Source organism: Oncorhynchus nerka, linkage group LG8 (assembly GCF_034236695.1).
Source record: "Oncorhynchus nerka isolate Pitt River linkage group LG8, Oner_Uvic_2.0, whole genome shotgun sequence".
In the NCBI taxonomy this organism is placed as follows: Eukaryota; Metazoa; Chordata; class Actinopteri; order Salmoniformes; family Salmonidae; genus Oncorhynchus; species Oncorhynchus nerka.
Genome location: NC_088403.1, coordinates 26998561 through 27010991, shown reverse-complemented (window position 1 = coordinate 27010991; position 12431 = coordinate 26998561). Strand labels below are relative to the sequence as shown.

At 44.7% G+C, this 12431-nt stretch overlaps 1 protein-coding gene across 1 annotated transcript in view; it reads right to left on the bottom strand.

Moving 5' to 3' along the window:
• Positions 1-9843: 9843 nt before the first annotated feature.
• The window catches only part of LOC135572766 (chemokine-like protein TAFA-2), a 60572-nt gene continuing 57984 nt past the window's right edge, over positions 9844-12431 (bottom strand). Inside the window, exon 6 of the mRNA XM_065021198.1 lies at positions 9844-11141. The gene's annotated coding sequence lies outside the window, so the exon portion shown is untranslated. The remainder of the gene's footprint in view (positions 11142-12431) is intronic.

The following is a 12431-nucleotide window of genomic DNA, read 5'->3' as shown; positions in this document are numbered from 1 at the left end:
ACGTTAGGACGACGAAATACGATAATTACGCAATTATCTTTGATACAATGACGGCTATGTAGCTAGCTAAGAAGAAATTGCTAAGATTAGACAAATCAAACCGTTGTACTATAATGAAATGAAATGAAATGAAGTGTGTTCCGGAGTTCCAAATTGAGCAGCTGCTGAAAAATGAGCTCCTGTATATATTGAGATTTAAATGTTTTTTTAGAGTGAAGTACATCGAAAAAATCAAGAGAAAACTGCAAGACTCAATAGAAGACAAAACAAGGAACAAACCAAAAAGACAGGCTTTTGAAGAAGTAACTATTTTTCATAAAATTGTACAGTTATCTTAGCTAGCTGAATTGCTAGCTGAATTGTTTACTTGTTGCTAAGCAGTTGCTAGGGACTCTCCTGGAAGAAGCTAGCTAGCTTACAAAGAATAACAACAAAAAATATCTAGTTAACAGAAGAAAGGAAGACAAAATAAGGACAGAAGAAAAAGGAAAAGGACAACAAAGTGAAACCTCTAAAGAAACAAGAGACCATAATACAAGAAACAGCACTATAGAGAGATAGAACAACAACAACACAGCCACTGCCAGCTAGCCTACTTCAGCAGTACTGTATCATTTGAATTATTTTAGTCAATAAGATTCCTGCTACGTAAGCTTAACTTTCTGAACATTCGAGACGTGTAGTCCATTTGTCATTCCAATCTCCTTTGCATTAGAGTAGCCTCTTCTGTAGCCTGTCAACTATGTGTCTGTCTATCCCTGTTCTCTCCTCTCTGCACAGACCATACAAACGCTCCACACCGCGTGGCCGCGGCCACTCTAATCTGGTGGTCCCAGTGCGCACGACCCACGTGGAGTTCCAGGTCTCCGGTAGCCTCTGGAACTGCCGATCTGCGGCCAACAAGGCAGAGTTCATCTCAGCCTATGCCTCCCTCCAGTCCCTCGACTTCTTGGCACTGACGGAAACATGGATCACCACAGATAACATTGCTACTCCTACTGCTCTCTCTTCGTCCGCCCACGTGTTCTCGCACACCCCGAGAGCTTCTGGTCAGCGGGGTGGTGGCACCGGGATCCTCATCTCTCCCAAGTGGTCATTCTCTCTTTCTCCCCTTACCCATCTGTCTATCGCCTCCTTTGAATTCCATGCTGTCACAGTTACCAGCCCTTTCAAGCTTAACATCCTTATCATTTATCGCCCTCCAGGTTCCCTCGGAGAGTTCATCAATGAGCTTGATGCCTTGATAAGCTCCTTTTCTGAGGATGGCTCACCTCTCACAGTTCTGGGCGACTTTAACCTCCCCACGTCTACCTTTGACTCATTCCTCTCTGCCTCCTTCTTTCCACTCCTCTCCTCTTTTGATCTCACCCTCTCACCTTCCCCCTCTACTCACAAGGCAGGCAATACGCTCGACCTCATCTTTACTAGATGCTGTTCTTCCACTAACCTCACTGCAACTCCCCTCCAAGTCTCCGACCACTACCTTGTATCCTTTTCCCTCTTGCTCTCATCCAACACTTCCCTACTCAGATGGTATCGCGCCGTCCCAATCTTCGCTCTCTCTCCCCCGCTACTCTCTCCTCTTCCATCCTATCATCTCTTCCCTCTGCTCAAACCTTCTCCAACCTATCTCCTGATTCTGCCTCCTCAACCCTCCTCTCCTCCCTTTCTGCATCCCTTGATTCTCTATGTCCCCTATCCTCCAGGCCGGCTCGGTCCTCCCCTCCTGCTCCGTGGCTCGACGACTCATTGCGAGCTCACAGAACAGGGCTCCGGGCAGCCGAGCGGAAATGGAGGAAAACTCGCCTCCCTGCGGACCTGGCATCCTTTCACTCCCTCCTCTCTACATTTTCCTCTTCTGTCTCTGCTGCTAAAGCCATTTTCTACCACTCTAAAGTCCAAGCATCTGCCTCTAACCCTAGGAAGCTCTTTGCCACCTTCTCCTCCCTCCTGAATCCTCCTCCCCTCCCCCTCCTCCTCCCTCTCTGCAGATGACTTCGTCAACCATTTTGAAAGAAGGTCGACGACATCCGATCCTCGTTTGCTAAGTCAAACGACACCGCTGGTTCTGCTCACACTGCCCTACCCTGTGCTCTGACCTCTTTCTCCCTCTCTCTCCAGATGAAATCTCGCGTCTTGTGACGGCCGGCCGCCCAACAACCTGCCCGCTTGACCCTATTCCCTCCTCTCTTCTCCAGACCATTTCCGGAGACCTTCTCCCTTACCTCACCTCGCTCATCAACTCATCCCTGACCGCTGGCTACGTCCCTTCCGTCTTCAAGAGAGCGAGAGTTGCACCCCTTCTGAAAAAACCTACACTCGATCCCTCCGATGTCAACAACTACAGACCAGTATCCCTTCTTTCTTTTCTCTCCAAAACTCTTGAACGTGCCGTCCTTGGCCAGCTCTCCCGCTATCTCTCTCAGAATGACCTTCTTGATCCAAATCAGTCAGGTTTCAAGACTAGTCATTCAACTGAGACTGCTCTTCTCTGTATCACGGAGGCCCTCCGCACTGCTAAAGCTAACTCTCTCTCCTCTGCTCTCATCCTTCTAGACCTATCGGCTGCCTTCGATACTGTGAACCATCAGATCCTCCTCTCCACCCTCTCCGAGTTGGGCATCTCCGGCGCGGCCCACGCTTGATTGCGTCCTACCTGACAGGTCGCTCCTACCAGGTGGCGTGGCGAGAATCTGTCTCCTCACCACGCGCTCTCACCACTGGCGTCCCCAGGGCTCTGTTCTAGGCCCTCTCCTATTCTCGCTATACACCAAGTCACTTGGCTCTGTCATAACCTCACATGGTCTCTCCTATCATTGCTATGCAGACGACACACAATTAATCTTCTCCTTTCCCCCTTCTGATGACCAGGTGGCGAATTGCATCTCTGCATGTCTGGCAGACATATCAGTGTGGATGACGGATCACCACCTCAAGCTGAACCTCGGCAAGACGGAGCTGCTCTTCCTCCCAGGGAAGGACTGCCCGTTCCATGATCTCGCCATCACGGTTGACAACTCCATTGTGTCCTCCTCCCAGAGCGCTAAGAACCTTGGCGTGATCCTGGACAACACCCTGTCGTTCTCAACTAACATCAAGGCGGTGGCCCGTTCTTGTAGGTTCATGCTCTACAACATCCGCAGAGTATGACCCTGCCTCACACAGGAAGCAGCGCAGGTCCTAATCCAGGCACTTGTCATCTCCCGTCTGGATTACTGCAACTCGCTGTTGGCTGGGCTCCCTGCCTGTGCCATTAAACCCCTACAACTCATCCAGAATGCCGCAGCCCGTCTGGTGTTCAACCTTCCCAAGTTCTCTCACGTCACCCCGCTCCTCCGCTCTCTCCACTGGCTTCCAGTTGAAGCTCGCATCCGCTACAAGACCATGGTGCTTGCCTACGGAGCTGTGAGGGGAACGGCACCTCAGTACCTCCAGGCTCTGATCAGGCCCTACACCCAAACAAGGGCACTGCGTTCATCCACCTCTGGCCTGCTCGCCTCCCTACCACTGAGGAAGTACAGTTCCCGCGCAGCCCAGTCAAAACTGTTCGCTGCTCTGGCCCCCCAATGGTGGAACAAACTCCCTCACGACGCCAGGACAGCGGAGTCAATCGAGTGCGAGTGAATCCCCAGTTGTAGTGAAACCACAGTTGCATTTGGGAGTGCCGTTTGATGATGACGAATGCCCCATGTTGATCTTTGATCTCACCATCATCATTAGAAAAAGAGCTTAGACAGAAAAATCATGGGTCCTCTGATAGAGGTTGTGTGTATATCATTTGTGTATGTGTGTGTACATGATCTAAATTTGATCACTCTTTTGTTGCTGATAATTTTCCTGTGCTGCAGGAAATGCAGTGTTACATTTCGGTGTTCCTCAAGGTTCCGTTTTAGGACCACTATTGTTTTCACTATATATTTTACCTCTTGGGGATGTTATTCGAAAACATAATGTTAACTTTCACTGCTATGCGGATGACACACAGCTGTACATTTCAATGAAACATGGTGAAGCCCCAAAATTGCCCTTGCTAGAAGCATGTGTTTCAGACATAAGGAAGTGGATGGCTGCAAACTTTCTACTTTTAAACTCGGACAAAACAGAGATGCTTGTTCTAGGTCCCAAGAAACAAAGAGATCTTCTGTTGAATCTGACAGTTAATCTTAATGGTTGTACAAATAAAACTGTGAAGGACCTCGGCGTTACTCTGGACCCTGATCTCTCTTTTGAAGAACATATCAAGACCATTTCAAGGACAGCTTTTTTCCATCTACGTAACATTGCAAAAAACAGAAACTTTCTGTCCAAAAATGATGCAGAAAAATGAATCCATGCTTTTGTCACTTCTAGGTTAGACTACTGCAATGCTCTACTTTCCGGCTACCCGGATAAAGCACTAAATAAACTTCAGTTGGTGCTAAATACGGCTGCTAGAATCCTGACTAGAACCAAAAAATTTGATCATATTACTCCAGTGCTAGCCTCTCTACACTGGCTTCCTGTCAAAGCAAGGGCTGATTTCAAGGTTTTACTGCTAACCTACAAAGCATTACATGGGCTTGCTCCTACCTATCTCTCTGATTTGGTCCTGCCGTACATACCTACACGTACGCTACGGTCACAAGACGCAGGCCTCCTAATTGTCCCTATAATTTCTAAGCAAACAGCTGGAGGCAGGGCTTTCTCCTATAGAGCTCCATTTTTATGGAACGGTCTGCCTACCCATGTCAGAGACGCAAACTCGGTCTCAACCTTTAAGTCTTTACTGAAGACTCATCTCTACAGTGGGTCATATGATTGAGTGTAGTCTGGCCCAGGAGTGGGAAGGTGAACGGAAAGGCTCTGGAGCAACGAACCGGAGGGGTCAGAGACAGCCCTTGCTGTCTCTGCCTGGCCGGTTCCCCTCTTTCCACTGGGATTCTCTGCCTCTAACCCTATTACAGGGGCTGAGTCACTGGCTTACTGGGGCTCTCTCATGCCGTCCCTGGAAGGGGTGCATCACCTGAGTGGGTTGATTCACTGATGTGGTCATCCTGTCTGGGTTGGCACCCCCCCTTGGGTTGTGCCATGGCGGAGATCTTTGTGGGCTATACTCGGCCTTGTCTCAGGATGGTAAGTTGGTGGTTGAAGATATCCCTCTAGTGGTGTGGGGGCTGTGCTTTGGCAGAGTGGGTGGGGTTATATCCTTCCTGTTTGGCCCTGTCCGTGGGTGTCCTCGGATGGGGCCACAGTGTCTCCTGACCCCTCCTGTCTCAGCCTCCAGTATTTATGCTGCAGTAGTTTATGTGTCGGGGGGCTAGGGTCAGTTTGTTATATCTGGAGTACCTCTCCTGTCCTATTCGGTGTCCTGTGTGAATCTAAGTGTGCGTTCTGTAATTCTCTCTTTCTCTCTTTCTCTCTCTCTCTCTCTCTCGGAGGACCTGAGCCCTAGGACCATGCCCCAGGACTACCTGACATGATGACTCCTTGCTGTCCCCAGTCCACCTGGCCGTGCTGCTGCTCCAGTTTCAACTGTTCTGCCTTATTATTATTCGACCATGCTGGTCATTTATGAACATTTGAACATCTTGGCCATGTTCTGTTATAATCTCCACCCGGCACAGCCAGAAGAGGACTGGCCACCCCACATATGCTCTCTCTAATTCTCTCTTTCTTTCTCTCTCTCGGAGGACCTGAGCCCTAGGACCATGCCCCAGGACTACCTGACATGATGACTCCTTGCTGTCCCCAGTCCACCTGACCGTGCTGCTGCTCCAGTTTCAACTGTTCTGCCTTATTATTATACGACCATGCTGGTCATTTATGAACATTTGAACATCTTGGCCATGTTCTGTTATAATCTCCACCCGGCACAGCCAGAAGAGGACTGGCCACCCCACATAGCCTGGTTCCTCTCTAGGTTTCTTCCTAGGGAGTTTATCCTAGCCACCGTGCTTCTACACCTGCATTGCTTGCTGTTTGGGGTTTTAGGCTGGGTTTCTGTACAGCACTTTGAGATATCAGCTGATGTACGAAGGGCTATATAAATTTGATTTGATTTGATTTCATGATTTATCATAATTTCAATGAAAACCCGCACTAAAAAATGGTTAAATTAACATCATTGCACTTTTCATGTAGCCACATTTTGGCAAACTAATAGCCTAACCACTGACATGTTATGGACTAAACGTTAAAATCCTTTTGCTGCAGGATTATTTAGCTGCAACAATAATGGTCAAATTAAGATCCAACATCTGTGTGTGTGTGTGTGTGTGTGTGTGTGTGTGTGTGTGTGTGTGTGTGTGTGTGTGTGTGTGTGTGTGTGTGTGTGTGTGTGTGTGTGTGTGTGTGTGTGTGTGTGTGTGTGTGTGTGTGTGTGTGTGTGGCTACGAGTGATTAAGGTTTAATGAGGGCTCTGGCTGCTGGCTGTGCATAAGAAAACTGGTACACCTTGGACTGACGTAGGGAACATGAAAACTATACAATTATCGGCCAATCTGACCACCAGTCCTACCACAATATGATTGTTTTGGGCTTTGTGTTCGAGCTTTAACTGTTTCTTATTGGAGGACACCATGTTGCAGTGTTTTTTATGATTCCCATGACCTGTTAATAGCAGCTAATTTTAAAGCATTTGAGAAGGAAAGGGGACCGAACAGGTGATCATCATTAGCAGCTGAGAAGCAGAATGAATCACAGGCTGTGACTCGTTCAGTCCGTCATGGAGCTGCTTCAATATAGCAGGTCAGAGGAGGGCAATTTGAAGTTTGGCAACAGTGAAATTGATGAGTAGGACAAAATGTTCTAGTGGCAGAAGGTTGTCCAACATACAGGTTGTAGGGACCATTAGCAATTAGAGTATTAGGACCTGGGTCTACAGAATGCATCAATATAAAAGCTGTTTTTTTGTGCTTAAAGTGCAGGTGTACTGTCACGTTCTGACCTTTATTTCCTTTGTTTTGTATTTATTTAGTATGGTCAGGGCGTGAGTTGGGTGGGCAGTCTATGTTTGTTTTTCTAGATTTGGAGTATTTCTATGTTTCGGCCTAGTATGGTTCTCAATCAGAGGCCGGTGTCATTAGTTGTCTCTGATTGAGAATCATACTTAGGTAGCCTGGGTTTCACTGTGTGTTTGTGGGTGATTGTTCCTGTCTCTGTGTTTGCACCAGATAGGACTGTTTAGGTTTTCGCACATTTATTGTTTTGTTAGTTATTTCATGTCTAGTTCCTTTATTAAAGAACATGAATAACCACCACGCTGCATTTTGGTCCGCTTCTCCTTCACCTAAAGAAAGCCGTTACATGTACTGCTGATCCTAGAGCTGTGCTTACCTGGGAGCTCTTATTATTAGCCCTGGCGTAGCAGAAACCCCTGCAGCCCCGCAAGGCACCAACTCTGGGGACCCATGCACCCCCATCTCACACCTATGTCTACATTTGATTTATTTTTTATTACAATATAGTTGTCATACATCTAACGTGCCTATTTCTCAGCGGCGGCTACAAAACGTTGCGGGGGGTGTCCAGAGAAACTGTGCTCGGCCAGTAATTATTAAGAACAGGAAATGGTGTAATTTTGCTGGTTCTCCACACATGCTGTTGACTAGTCAGTACACTTACTGTCAAATTGAATACTATGAATTGTCTAGGGAATGAAAAAAGAAATTGTCTGGCTAAATGCGTTATCCGAAAAGTTCATTATCAGCCAAATAATCTCCCCATATGCTGTCTCTTTACCAAGTCCACACATATCTCCAAGCCCGAGGAAAGTTTAGGGGGGAAAAACTATAGGCTATCAACACTCCCTGTCTTAAAATGATTAGAACGATTCATTCCATATCTATACTTTTTCCAACATGTAAGCTTGACAAGTCCTTTTGTTATGCAAAACTATCAAATGAAATGAAAGTACAAAGCTGGCGATAGCATCACCAATGTTTTACACTGAGCTTCTTTAATGAAATTTTCCTTTCCCAGAGAATCGACAAGCTCCATTCCCCTGGCGGAGCATTTAATTACAAAACCCACGTAAGATTATGAAACTATACAGCATATGGTTAGAGGAACGGGATTCCTTTGATGTACATTTGTAATGGCAGCAGTGGAAAAAAGAACGAGACAAATGCCTTTACCTCATTTGAATCAAGAAGCATCAGAGAAAGAAAGAGAGAGCTCCCTAGTTCAGTTCTCTCTTTCATTGCTAACTCCACCACCTCCCTCACCTTACCCATCACAGCATTGAGACGTGTCAGAAAGCGGCAGAGAATCTGTGAGGGTTGTTAAAATGTCAACCCGTTTTAATGCTCTGAGGCTTGCGGGGTGTCATGGCCTTCTGATGGTGGAGAGTATGTGTTGTTCGGAATGGGGCGCCCTTTGTAATCGAAGGTGAAGCTCTGTGTTTAAAGGAAGCACTTGCTCGTCTAAGAGGAATGCGCAAAACATGACAAACTGAGACGCTCGGGGCAGCAGCCCTTCGTCTTCTGCTGCCGCTTCAACACATTTCACAGACTTAAGGGTGGGAGTGAGTTAGCAGGCTTGGAAAGCCATGTCATTCAAGACGGTGTTGTTTGACATAGTCGGAAGCGGTGCATTGCAAAGAAACCTCAGTGGTTCAGTAAGAGAGGGCATTGAGGCTGCTGGGAGATGATATGAGTCAATCGTACAAGGATTGTACAAGAATAAAACATGTGTCCATGAAAATCTAAAGAGGAGCCAAATTAACTATATAAACATGAGGCACCACCTTGAACCTTACTGTATACCGTACCTTCGTCAAGTGGACTAGAGTACAGTAAAGGATTCATATTGCCATGACCTAAGAAAACAAAATAAGTAGCCTACTGTTTTGAGCCTAGTCCTTTCGATACAACTGACAATCTAAGTGAACATGCTGTTTTTCTATGTTATATTGCCCCAAAGCAACTATACACTCATAGAATTACTGCACTGGAAATACACATTTTAATAGCTTCAAGAAAAGCATTATTATTATGTTGACATTATGCCAGTACGCCATCCATTTACTGGTATTATTCTCGCAGTTCCATGCCTTTTCAGTTGTGATTTTATGAAGATTTTTTCTCTCCTGGCTGTCATGTTCTTGGAACTCAATAACCCCTAGATTTCATTAGCTCCTCTCTCGGTGTGATGTATTTACTCTGGTGACATCAATGTTTGTCTGCCCATGAAAGGCAAACAATGGTATTCTTGAGGGGGAGCATTTGAAAAGGTAGGTTCTAGTTGAGTGGGGATGACAACTGATTTTGAGTTTGTGGGCTTTGCTTTCATAATGGTTGAAAATGTCCCATACATTACCAATTTATGATTTGTAGTTTGCTATGTTTTTATCTTTTATCATGAAAATCTTTAATGTTCTGGATCTACATTTTCAAAGTGTGTGTGTACGTATTTAACTATTCTAGCAAACAAACAAAAATTTGACCAACTGGGGACATTTTGTTCATCCCCACAGGGTCAAATGCTATTTCTTGGGGGTTTAGGGTTAAGGTTAGAATTAGGTTTAGGGTTAGGAACTAGGGTTAGGTTTAGGGTCAAGGTTAGGTTTTTGGGTTAAGGTTTAGGGTCAAGGTTAGGTTTTTGGGTTAAGGTTAAGTATAGGTGTATACACATATTTGTCTTGTGTACACTATGTGTTGTGGCATAGCCCATAAAGAGGACTCTGAAAGGAATCAATGTTCCATTCCACAATAGAGATACTCATTCTAAGGGTTGTTGCATAATCATTATGAAGCCTTATCAGCTTCATACTGTAGCCTACACTGTGTGAAGCATAGCTAAACAGAGTCAATCTCTGGTTTCTTCTTCCTACACCTGAGGAGGTTAAGGGTCACAACACAAGCATTAAGTTAAGACACAACCACAGTTTATTATTCGAAGATGTTATCACTTGCAAAGACGAAGGAAGCGTCAGAGATACCTGTTGAAAAGTTATCAGCGAATCAGAAAGTAATTTTAAAAAGTACTTAACACTTAACCGGCCCCTACCAACCCCATGGACTATAGCCAGTATTGTAGAATGAATGCATTTTAGCTTGCATACATTAACATAAACATTACATGGACATTCGAATCTGAGCTTCAGCATTGTGCAACATAGACAAACTAACTGGATCAGCTAGCAGTTGATAGGAGGATTTTCAAAAGAACATAAGCAAACGCTAAGCACACGAGGGGTAACTCATTTGTGCACCACTTTCATTCATGTGTACATTTTCAAAAGTATGCACCTAGTGCCCCAATCTGCTCTAGACGAAATGAAAGATGATGCCCTTGGAATAAAACATGCAAATCAAACATGACCTTCAGTTTTCAGTTTTGGTGGTGGAAATCCTACATTGTAGCCTGCCTTATAGATCAGTAGTCTACATCGATTTGTCCTTGGATACATCACATTCTCTCAACTGTCATTGGTTGGCCATTGATTGCAACTCTCATTTGAATAAGCCATGTTCCCTGCGCGCAGCACCATCGAGAATGGCCACCCACAATGATGGCCACCCATTTAAAAAATATGGAGGTGTACATACGCCAATTCCAGTACCTGTGCCTTTTTTGTGCTCCTTTGAAAATCACCCTGCATGTTCAATGATTGGCTCAATACAATAAGGTTCACCAATTTTATATTTCTTCTTATTACCATTTTCTGACCATCATTTAATTGATAAAAACTGGAACGAATTCGACTCGTCCCTAATATTCATGGGGGAAATTCTTGATATTGATGATACTCTGTTACAGTAATGATGCACAATGCATTCTGAGGGGGAAAAAACTATTTCCCTAAGAAAAACTATCACTTTCCAAATAATGTTTTTAATGTTTTGGCAAAATTCACCATTGTAATCCACTATAAGCAGAACAATGTTAGAGAATAAAAAGACCTAATGTCCAATGTGGTGGTAGTCATGTCTGGGCTTTTCAAAATAAAGGTCCCCTCTACTGAGCAATCATTTAGTAGTGTCCACTCTTCTCTTCTCATCCAGATGTCCTTTGTTACCCTGTGCTTGTAAGTCTTCCAGAAGATTCATAGTATAGTCTCCAATAGAGGGAGTCTCTATTTACAAAAAGGGTCGCTGCAATGTTCTTGAGTCCATGATGGTATTCCACAGGTAAAGACCCAGTAACATTTATTGATCCACCTGTAACACAAACACATTTCCATGAACATCAGGCCATCCTGATTCCATCTCACAATTAATACAGTATGTGCAATACAACCAACGTCAGTGTTTTCACCACCCAGTTGTTGAGTTAGCAAAGGATTCTAAAGAGTGTCATTGAAGTGTAGACATAAAGGTTAATGAACAAATTAATTAAAAATCCATTGTTCTACATTCAATCCCGAGTGACTACAGAGTCAGTTTCTATCTTGTACTTTTCCCAGAAGAATTTGAGGTTATTTGGTGCAAAGTAATCACAAGTCAATCGCAAGGCCTTTTGCATCTAAAGTTTACGGTTCATCTGCCCGTATTATGAAATGACCTTTTTTGAAAAGTTTACAATTCTTAATCTCATGACCTAATCTTGTATGAATTAGGTGGTTGGTTTTCTTTGCTAGTTTTAATGACAAAGGGCAATAAAGTGAGCAAAGGAAAGCTATCAGGAGATATTAGCGTCTTCACTCACAGTGGTCAACAAACAAAGCAAACTCATTAGCGTTCTCAGTCACTGAAATTACCTCTGTCACACTGGCTGCACAAGTCACATGATTTTGTCCACTTCTTTTTCCAGATAGGGGCAAAACAATAATGATAAGCATAATACTAAATCAAGATTTGAAAGGCACAAGTGCTTTCCCCTGGATAAAAATGTGCTTTTCCAACAAAATGCCTATCCCCATCCGTGCTGGGAAATGATTTGTAGTTGTAGGCTACACTCAGTGGGAGGAAATTCCTTGAAGAAAATTGAAACAGAGAATATGTTTTGCAGTTAAGGCCAAGTTGTTGTTCAAAAATGTTCCTGTTCCACCTTCTATATAAGATTGTAGCCTATCCTGACAGGGATGGTGTTTTTAGGACTTGTGTGGATAGAATTTGCCTTACCTTATAGAATGAGGTTTTCTGCCTCCCCTAGTTTAATGCTGTCAGATACTCTCAGCACTTCGGACCCTTCACAAGATTAAATTGCCCGTCATGAAGCTCCGGCTCTGACTGACAGCTCCTCGGCTCAGGCAAAAGTACATTCCGGAAAGGGCTTAAGAAACGTGCCTTGCGAGGAACACCCATAACACCTTCATAACGACGTTCCACTATCGATTCCAGCAGACTGTCTCCTGACTAGGCCAGTCTGACAGCTGCCACGGGAGTTGTCAAGCTACATTTTTACTGCTGAACTTTGCAAAGAAAACAGGCACCTTTGACAGACTAATCAGACTGTGGACAGGCACATTTTTCACATGTCATAATACACTGCATTCTCTGTCTCTGAAT